The following is an 11,777-nucleotide window of genomic DNA, read 5'->3' as shown; positions in this document are numbered from 1 at the left end:
GATATGGTTACGGCGAAGATTCTCAATTTATTTGTGAAGGATACTACGGATAGTGTCGAGTACGTGTGTAGTTCCCATGAACTTTGGACTGAACTGGAATACCGGTATGATCAGACAAATGGAGTGAAATTATACCAGATTAAGAAATTAGTTATTTGCACCAAGGCAATCTGGACATCACTAGCTATTACACGAGAATGAAGAAACTTTGGGAAGAACTTAGAACAATTACGGGTAAGCATCAATGTGTCTGTCAATGCACTTGTGGAGGTAAGGAACACATGTAAAAGGCTGAGCAAGATCGAAGATTAATTCAATTCCTTATGGGCTTAATGAAGTTTACGCTACAATTCCAGGAAAGTATCCTTAAGATGACACCTTTACCCACTATAAGGCAAGAATTTGCACTACTAGTACAAGAGGAAAAGCAGACGGAACTTTTACCTATCAATCACGCTTTTGGTGAATCATCTTCTATGCATTTTTAAGTGTTGGGGGTGATAGTTCTACTGTTTTTGTGAAAATTTTGACTTGTAGAGTGGCCACTTAATTTATTTGAAAAGGAATTAAGAAAATTTTTGAAAGTTACTTAAATGATCCAAAATTAAAAATCATTTAAGTTTGAGGATTTTGAGTAAGCGGTTCCTATTAATACTCTTGGAAGGTTGTTAAGGCATCAAGAGTATTCGCTAACTTGCGGTTATCTAGACTGTTTGAAAATATCTTTAGACTAACTTCAAAAACAAAGATTGATTGTTGAAAAGTAATTAATTTTAGGAAAAGAATTGTGTAAAATAGATTTGGACGACTTAGTAGGGATTTTAACTAAGTTTAAACAAATTAATAACAAAGCATGTAAAAGGGGAGAGGGAGAAAATAAAAGACTTAGGCCATTGGGCCCAAAGCTATAGACCTTGTCCTAATCTAATTGGGATTTTGGCCCACTTGCACTTGTCCTAATCTAAATATTGGGATTTTGGCCCATAACCTGTCCTAAGCCTGATTTCGAACCTTTGAGGCCTAAAATCCTCCTCACCTGTATTAAAATACAACTTTGGCTTTGAGACCCAAATGAATGAATAAATAAATGACTAACTTAATAAATAAAAAGAAGACAATAACAAAAATTGAGACTTTTCAAGTCTCTTAGTGACCTCATCAATGAGTTTTGACCCATTTTCCTTCTTCGTCTATCTTCTAGCACCCGCACGCCATGTAGTGAACCTTGTGTTTAAACTTCAGACTTGACTCAAAGAGGTGAGCCTCATTGACCCATTACAAAATGCAAGAGGAGAGGAGTCTTTTGGGGGGCAGCAAAAAGAGACTACGAACTTCGTCAGAATCAACCACTACCAAAAACTGTCACCGGCAACTTAAAAATTTTGATTAGCCGATCAACTCTATGAAAAAAAAAAATTTTACTAAATAAAAATAGCTATTTTGCTCAAAAGAATTTTTCACCTCTCCAGCCTCTCTTTTTTTATTACTTTTCCACCTCTCTTTCTGCCAAAGTAGTGGTTGTATTGATAGGAGAGAATAGGGTTTTATTTTCTTTCCTCCACCAATGTGGGAGAAAAGTATTTATAGGAAATGATGAGGATTTATTTTTTGTCAACCACCAATGTGGAGAAAAGCCATTTAGGGGTGTTTTTGGAATTTAAAAATTGAAGATAATGTGTGGGGGGGGGGGGGGAGGATTGTACAATGTAGTACAATTTTTGAATTTCAAAATTGAGAAAGGACAAAGTTGGGGGGAAATAGTACAACGTAGTACAATTTGAAATTATTTTTTGGTGGGAATTGGGTAGAAGTTATGAGAGTTTTTTTTTTAGAATTTTGGGGTTATTTAAAATATAACCCCAATTGGGATTTAAAATTTAGCCATATTCATTTACTTTTGACCAAATTAAAAATCAATTGATGGATTGCATTACAATTATGGCCAATTTGATTTCAATTATGGTCAAATCTAATAGATTGGCAGAATAAGATTGAAATTCGATACGAATTAATACTTCTTTTAATCTCGAGATTCTTGATTTAATAAAATCAAATGCATATTTATCCAAATAAATTATTTTGATAATAAATTATATTAAAATCAAGATTTTAATCATTATATTTATTTTTAAAATAATCTTTAATTAAAATCCAATATTTCATAGAATTAATATTTAAGTAATGAAATTATATAATCTCGTATAACTGAACATGATAATATATAATTGCTACTTAAAATGATAAAATTACGTACAAAAAATATTTTTTAAAAAAGAAATTTTATTCGGATGAAATAAATATTTCAATTTTATTAAAAATCGAAGAAACTCATGATTAAATTTAGTCGTGGAGGGAAAAAATTAGGTGTCAACAACTGCCCCCTCCCTTTGGGTAGGGTGGATGCAAGTAACACTAGGCAAAGGGAGGTTGACGTTCCTAATTTTTGTCCGATCACAAATTCGAATCTGAAAGAGGTTGGCTTTCGCACGAGTTTCATAGAGTTATGGCCGGACCTTAGTATCAAGTTTCCTACATATCTCAGGTTACATGAGAATTCAATCCACTTGTAGTTCATAAAGCTTGATTTAAAATATGATTTTCAAAAAATTCACCAGTTATCTCGATTTTTGGAGTTTTTGATGAAATCGAGAATTTGGAGAAGAAGGGGATTGGGAGGGAGGTTGGAATGCAGTCGAGTTTTCTATATATATCCCAGCCTATATATCCACGTGACTCAGGGAATCAGATTGCTTGTAGTTCTACTCAATCGATAGAAAAGATAGTCTTTTATTTCAGACGATCTTTGGCTTAGGATGAGTGATAAGTTTATCGAGTTATAGAAAAGAGGCTTGTAACCTATTAACCAAGAATATGGGATCCTTCACATCCATAGGCAAGAACTTACCTGGACATAATTTCCAAAACTCTAGGTGCCTTATCACTCTAATTTGAAAGAAAGGAAAGTTTACCTTCGGTATGAGTTTAGAAATATCCTGAAGGTAAAGCTGAGAATAGAATATCCCAAAATACCCACATGCCTTATAATATGAGTGTGGTTAGATGATGGTGGTGATCATCCTTTAGCTCACATCCAGAGAGTTTGACGTCCCTCTCTAGACTATGTCCCGTTTTGCTGCTAAGAAAGAGTTTCACGTTGTGCTGCGTCCTATCTGAAGTCATACGTACCTGTGGTTTTGATTCAAGATTTTCATCCTATCGAATGATCTTGATAATGTTTCAAACAAAAGTGTTAGTGCTAAATATAATTCACGAAAGAGGTATGTAATTTTTGATCATATCTCTGCGTGGGTTGTCGCCTAAAAAATAAAGTCATCCTTTCGTGTACCTATTTGGAAGGAAATAACTTGCAACAAAATACACAACAACCTTCTTAGTTGTTTCATAATTATCTCATTTGTCGGTTGAATATATTTTCAAAGTGGGATGATCCTCTTGCACACCAACGACACTTTATGTAGAATGGTCCCTACAACCGTGTAATCTTGTACTGATGTGGCAACCCTTTGGCCACCTATAATGATATTTGTGTGATAACCGCTTCGATTATTGCCAATAATTCTTTGCATATGATCTCGAGTAAGTCTTTCGCATCTTTTATATCAAGACAACTTATAGATTTCCCTTGAATTGTCAATCTTTGGATAATCTCGCAAATTGTTTAATGTTGGATACGAGGAGAATAATAGATATTCTTTGAATTTCTATCCTTTAGTTGATCCTGCACATTATCCAATCTTGGATAAGAGATGGCTTACAGATATCCCTCCAATCACTAGCTCTTAGGTATTCCTGCACATCATCCGACCTTGGATACAATATGACTTATAGATAACTCTCAAATTGCTAGTCTTCAGGTAATCCTACACATAATCAATCTTGGATATGATGTGGCTTATAGAGAACCCTTGGACGTATCAATTTGATAATCTCGTATATTCTCCAGTAAGGATTTAGTTGTGACTTATGGATAACCTTCAAACAAATAATTTTTGGGTAACCTTGCACACTATCCGGTTAGGATATTGTTACGGATTACGAATGACCTATGGATTATAAACTCATAGATAATCTTGCACACTATCCTATTTCAAATAATATGACTTATAGATGACCTTAGGATTGTCAATTGCTAGGTAGTCTCAAATGCCATTCGGTTTCAAATAGCGACTTAAAGACGTTCCTTTGAATTATGTACTTTTGATGCATTCAGATGTTGATTCATATTATGATGAAATATGCATTCAGATTTTAATTCATATTATGATGAAATATTCTCGATGTCGGCATATGCTATCTCGCGTGTTAATAGATATTAGATGTTGATGATATCCTTGGCGCTAGTGTATGGTATCACGAGTGTCAACAAATATTAGATGCTGATGATATCCTTGATGCCAGTGTATGCTATCTCACGTGTCAATAGCTATTAGATGCTGATGATATCCTCGACGCCAGCGTATTCTATCTCGCATGTCATCAGATATTTAGATATGATGATATCCTCGATGCCAGCGTATGTTATTTCGCGTGTCAATAGATATTAAATATTGATGATATCCTCGACGCCAGTGTATGCTATCTTGTATGTCAACAGATAGTTAATGCTAATAATATCCTCGACGCCAGTGTATGCTATCTCACATATCAATGGATATTAAATGCTGATGATATCCTCGACGCTAGCATATACTATCTCGTGTATCAACAGATATTAAATATTGATGATATCCTCGACGCCAGTGTATGCTATTTCACGTGTCAACAGATATTAAATGTTGATGATATCCTCGATATCAATGTATGTTATCTCGCATGTCAACAGATATTAAATACTGATGATATCCTCGACGCTAGCGTATGCTAGCTCACGTGTCAATAGATATTGAATGTTGATGATATCCTCGACGCCAGCGTATGCTATCTCTCATGTCATTAGATATTTAATGCGGATGATATCCTCGACACCAACGTATTCCATCTCACGTGTAATCAGATATTTAATGCAAATGGTATCCTCGACGCCAGCGTATACTATCTCGCATGTCATCATATATTAAATGGTGATGATATCCTTGACACCAGCGTATGTTATCTCGCATGTCAATAGATATTAAATGCTAATGATATCCTCGACACCAGTGTATGTTATCTAGTGTGTCAACAGATATTGAATGTTGATGATATCCTTGATGCCAGCGTATGCTATCTCACATGTCATCAAATATTTAATGTGGATGATATCCTCAACGAAAGCATATGCTATCTCGCGTATCATCAGATATTAAATGTGATGGCCCTCTTGGTGATGAAAATGATATGCAATGGCCCTCTTGGCAGTGAAAATGATATGCAATGGTCCTCTTGGCAAAAAAGATGGTTTCCCCTGAATCCATTTATCTATGTTTTTTTTGCTTTATACCTGTACTCAAGGTAGACAGTCAGTAGACACAAAGTTGTTTTTTCTAGCAACTATTTTTTAGAACAATTCTAAGTACAATATTTATAAAGAAGATAAGGCGCCTTTGTTTGCCCTTCATGGTCTCAAGAAATGAGATAGATAATTCAAAAGGTCTTTGATAAATTGGTATTAACCTGTCTTTGGGGCTACCTAGAAATACCGTTCTTGAGCATCATATTCTCTGGTGTAGCTCCCAACTCGCTCGAAGTTTTTAAAAAAGGCTCTTATTTTGTGTATTGATCCCTGCATTCACAGAAAATGATTAGTTTTGAGTGAAACTACTCCATGTTGACCTCCTTCACTCCTTCATTTGCTCCTCGCCATCTTTCAGGTGCTCCATTATGTTGGTACCTTCACCTCGACTCCCTATTCCAATAGACGCCTAGGCAATCACTAAGTAAAATATTTGTATAGATTTTTTAAAATAGTCTTAATTTGAGAAAATAGTTTTGAAAGTTTCTGTAAAAACTTTAGAAAATCTCTGGCAGTCATGTCATGTACTAGCTCAACGAACGTCTTCCTCTTGGTTTTGACTATATCTGACAGAGGATTTTCAAAAATCATTATCATTGTTGGAGGGTTCTTCAAACAGTCCTGTCATAGCCAGAGATTGAGTCTATCTAGACTTTGTCGTAGATGGTGACTTTAAAAGTTCGACTTTGACCTCTGGTGCTGGGGAATTTGAAATATATTCCAGTGTTTGGTGAAAATTTTGAGGCCTTCCTCAAAATTTTCTGCCCCAATTTAAACTTTTTTAATATAATATCAACTCGAGAGGATCTAAAGTCTTTGTTGGTCTTCGTTCTCTCTATCAGATGATGATCTTCCTCTTGTGAATTTTTGAGATTCCTTCTCAAAAATTTTGTCCCAGTTTTTATTTCCTGGGGTTATATGACCGAGCCGTTGGGGCGCCTACGTATCCAGTTGAACTAGGAATCAGGTCAAACATAGTTTAGGAGTACGCTAAGGATATATAGACAAATCTAATGGGTTGACCGAAGCCTAACATAGGCTCCTACGTATCCTTTTTAAGGAATTCAGGTCATTATATAGTTCATACATAAAGAAAAGGATAAATTTTCCTAAGGGGTTGACCGAAGCCGACATAGATCACCTATGTATCCCTTTATTGAAAATTCAGGTCAAACGTAGTTAATACATAAAAGGAAAGGGATCCTAGGCAATTATACATCATAAATCAAATACTACCATAAAGGCGATTACAAATAAACCAAGGAAATAAAACTAAAACATCCTTCAAACATAGTATCTCCTTACCGCATCAGAATTAATTAGTTTGGTCCACTCTTGACCATCTATCTCAGGTAGGATTAAGGATCCTCCAGGCTAGGCGTCTCTCGGTTTCAAATTCCTCTATATCTTCCACTAACTGCTCCTCATCACCTTCTACTATTCATCATTATTCCATTCACTTTGTTAGTCTAACCCCTTTCATGACATGACATTGACAGGTTTTTAAATTATTGCTACCAAAACAAATTATGTTAGATGATAAAAGATAATAATATAATCATATTTCAAAATAACTTCTTAAAATAAGGGTCTTTTGGAAAATAAATAAAAATTATGGCTCATGACTCACTCGCGCAAATGTGGGCCCATGCTTTTTTGAAATCTGTAAAATACGAAATGAAAATTTGAGACATAAAAGGGTGGATCATGAGGCCTCTTCTGAATCATCACCGATTTTAAAAACTACTAGTAATTTCCCTTTCATCTACTCCGATGGTCGACGAATTATGAGCGGAGTGAAAGTCCAATTTTGCAAAGCCTCTCCTTGTGCAACCCTCCTCACCCCATGAAACTTTGGTAAATACTATTGTATATAATCGTATCCCTCGAAAAGATTTCTTATCCCATCCCCAAGACCATTATCTTTTGACATTTCACGCGCAAGAAATGACTGGTACAAGAGTGACAACAGTTCGGACAGATTCATCTTGGACTCACCTTCAATCTCATCTTCTTTTATTGGTTTATACCCTATCCTACACTTAGATGTTTTTTCTGGGACCGTAATAGAATTAATAATTCCTTCCAAATTCTTACTCAATACACTCAACACAGCCACGACTCTCTCTATCTTCTCCATTCTTGCTGTCTTTTTGGGGATTTTTTGAATTTACCTTAGTAATAATCTTGCTAGATACCCATTCGTCTGCTATTTTGATCATGCTAACCGTGGCTCCCCTATGATTAGGCAATGGATTACTGGTGATATTTGGTGTCGGCACCTAAAGAGTGATAATTTTCTAATCAATTAAGTCTTGAATCTTGTGTTTCAGATTGATACAATCTTTAGTATTACGTTTGGGTTCTCCTAAATGATAAGCACAGACTTGATCGGCCTGAAAGAATCAGGAATTAAGATTGGTAGGCTTTGGTGGAATAGGCTGTAAAAATTAGCTTTCATCAATCTTTTGAAGAACTGGGTATAACTTTCAGCTAATAGAGTAAATTTTCTAGGAGGCTTCTTTTTTAGGTTTACACGTGGGGGGTTATACTGATTTTAATTAGAAGGAAGAGGTACTTAATGATAGTTTGGAGATGTTTAGACATTTATTTGGTTGTTTGGAAGAGTAGCTTGAATATGAGACTGATAATTTGGCTGCAGAACTTGGAACTGGGGTAAAATATTTGGAAATGGAGCTTGATATTGGGGTTGAGCGTAGAATTCAGGCTGAAAACTTGTTGACGGTGGTGAGGAAAGAATATTCATAGGCTTGAATTTCTTTTTCAATTTATCAACAGAATTAGTAGAGACCACAGTCGCATCCTATTTTTTCTTCTTTGGAAACATAGAAGACCCAGATGATGTTGGGGTTTTGATAATCTTTCCTATTCGAATGTCTTCCTCTAGTGATTCCCCGATTTTTACAAAATATGCAAAATTTGCCCTAACTGTGGATACCATCCTAGTGTAAAATTCTCTCTCTTGAGCGTGAGAGAAAATCGATTCCATTTTCTCCTCAGACATAAGAGGTTGTACTTTAGCAACTTCTTTTCTCCAATGAAAGGCATAGTCTCAGAAACACTCATCATTCTTCTGCTTGATCCGGTCTAGTGAGTATCGGTCAGGGACTATTCAATGTTAAATACAAACCTATTGAGAAAAGTTTTAGCCAACGCCCTCCACCTAGACCATCTTTTCACTTCTTGAGACGTAAACCGATCTAAGGCTTCACCTCTTAAGCTTTGGCTGAAAAAATGCATTAATAACGCATCATTTCTTCCTACCCCAACCATTTGATCACAATACCTTCTCAGATAGTTCATTGAATTTCCGGTACCATCGAACACTTCAAATTTAGGGACCTTGTACCCTTCTGGTATATCTACGCCAGGGTGCACACACAGATCATTGTACCCCAAAGCATTACTATCACCTGCCCCGTGAGATTCCTTGATTCTCGTGATTTCTTGATTCATGGACAGCAACTTCTTTCCATGCTCGCTCCTCCAGTCTTTTTTTCTCCTTATAGTGGTCTACCTCAGGATTGGGAAAGGGATTGTAGATGTTAGAGGATATGATGACATAAGAAAAATTTAGAATGGTAGCTTGATTTTGAGGATAAAAAGAGGTTGGGTGGTAGGGAGGGAGGAGGTTTTGGAAATTGATAGTGCTTTATGGAATTTGAGAGAGATTTTGTGGATATGGAAATGATTTTTGTGGATTTTGAGATGAAATTTATGGATTTAGGAGCGGATTTTGTGGGTTTGAGAGTGGATTTTATGGATTTAGGAGTGGGATTTTGTGGGTTTGAGAGCGGATTTTGTGGATTTGGGAGCGGATTTTATGGATCTGAAAATGGGTTTTGGGGATCTGAGAATGAATTTTTTGGATTTGGAGACAGATTTTATGGGGTTAGGGATGGATTTTGTGGATGGTAAGCATCTGGGTTATCTTCTCAATTGGTGTTTTGGAAAAGTTCAGGAGCAGAAATAGATGATATGTTATTTGGATAGTCCCCAAGAATAGGCATACTAGGGGAAGGGATCTGGAGTGGAGTCCTGTGTTCTCCTAGTGCGGGAACATTGACGGTAGTGACTAGATTAGGCAAATTTTAAGTACGGTTCATCTCCTCCTTAAGCATTTTCAATTTTCTTGTGAGTTCAACAATCATCTCATTTTGTTCTGCTATTACATTGTCCCAGATGGTCAATGCATTTTCTTTATCACTTCCAGTCATATTTGAATGATGGTTAGGGGATGAGATCTTATGCACTTTTGATCGGGTGAAGTAAGGATGTTCTGCTAGCTTATTTCAACACAGAGTAGTTTTCTGTTATTTGTAAAGTAAAATAACTCAAAGGCAGATGTGTTAGTTCTCATATGTGATAAGTAATGCAAGATATTTGACAAGAAGTAACCACATAGAGTTGTTTTCATCATAGCCAAACTGATCCACGGGAGCATAGTGGATAAATTTGTCTTTGATTCAAACAAACGCAAATAAACACATAAGACAATTATATCACATAAAAACATATGTGGATCCTAATTGTGGTGACTCTTTTGAGCCAAGGGTTTGGGCCTAATGAATTTTAAAGAAAATATATGCCTTTTAAAGCCAATTCATTATCCCCCAAAACCTTCATAGGTATACATAAATGGCATAAATGCCTACAAAAGTTGCACAAAAGGGATACAACCTTTAAGGAAAGGAAAAATTACATGTGGAAAAGAACAATGTCCCGGACAAGGGATAGGAAATACTAGTTCCTGAATTCTTTTCTATCGACCTTCGCCCTCTTAGAGTTGTCCACTTATTGTTATTGGCGATATCCGTTGATGATCAAGTGATTTTCTTATAACTGTGCTCTAGATATAACCGTCCAAATCAATCTATTTCTTGCTTGGCTTGCTTCAATTCCTTCCTCAATTGGTGTATGATTTAGGCATCCTTACATGAAAGTAAGCAAAACAAGCCTTCTCCCGACCCCCCAAAGGATATTGGATTGGATTAAATAAATATATATTTCTTCAACACGTAAATATGATTCGTCTGTAATTGACTTGAGCTCAATAGATGCAGGGCAAGTTTTCTAATGGGCCCAATACCGTCTCGGGTATTGGGTCATCCTAGGCTTATGCCTAAAAGAGGGTTTTGGTTTAACTCTATCGTAGGTGTCTAGAGTGGGTTTGGACACAGGTTCCCAAGTGGACAACTTGAGTTTGGTAATACGAATAGCCTCCGACCGCCTAACGTGCCGATAAATTGTCGTATTTCCAACATTTGATTTGGAGTTGAAAATAGGGGCTGGGACATCCACAAAACTCCAAAACAATTTAATAATCAATGCAGGACCATACTATGAAATGAAATAATTAAATTCCACAAAATCAAAACACATAAATACATAAGCAAATCAAACAGTTAGTCAAAAAATGAAATCGAACATTTGATTAGAACTTAGTTAGAATCCCCAACAGAGTCGCCATTTATGTTTTGCAAAAATTTTGACTTTTAGAGTCACCACTTAATTTATTTGAATAGGAATTAAGAAAACCTTTGAAAGTTACTTAAACGATCCAAAATAAAAAATCATTTAAGTTTGAAGATTCTGAGTAAGTGGTTCCTATTAATACTCTTGGAAGGTTGTTAAGGCACCAAGAGTATCCACTAACTTGAGGTTATCCGGACTTTTTAAAAATATCTTTTGAATAACTTTAAAAAGAAAGATTGATTGTTGAAAAGTAATTGATTTTAGGAAAAGATTTGTGTAAAATAGATTTGGATGACTTAGTAGAGATTTTAACTAAGTCTAAACAAATTAATAACAAAGCATGTAAAAGGGGAGGGGGAGAAAATAAGAGACTAAGGTCATTGGGCCCAAATCAATAGACCCTGTACTAATCTAATTGGGCTTTTGGCCCACTTGCACCTGTCCAAATCTAAATATTACGCTTTCGGCCTACAACCTATCCTAAGCTAGCTTTTGGACCTTTGAGGCCCAAAATCCGCCTCACCTGTATTAAAATAAAACTTTGGCTTCAAGGCCTAAATGAACGAATAAATAAATGACTAAATGAATAAATAAAAAGAAGACAATAACAAAAATTGAGACTTTTCAAGTCTCTTAGTGACCTTATCCATGGGTTTTGACCCATTTTCCTTCTTCATTTATCTTCTAGCACCCGCACGCCATGTAGTGGACCTTGGGTTTAAACTTCGGACTTGACTCGAAGAGGTGAGCCTCATTAACCCATTACAAAATGCAAGAGGAGTCTTTTTAGGGGCAGCAAAACGAGACTACGAGCTTTGTCAGAATCAAC

Source organism: Capsicum annuum, chromosome 3, assembly GCF_002878395.1.
Source record: "Capsicum annuum cultivar UCD-10X-F1 chromosome 3, UCD10Xv1.1, whole genome shotgun sequence".
NCBI lineage: Eukaryota > Viridiplantae > Streptophyta > Magnoliopsida > Solanales > Solanaceae > Capsicum > Capsicum annuum.
The sequence above is the reverse complement of the archived record's forward strand: the minus strand, read 5'-3'. Positions refer to the sequence as shown.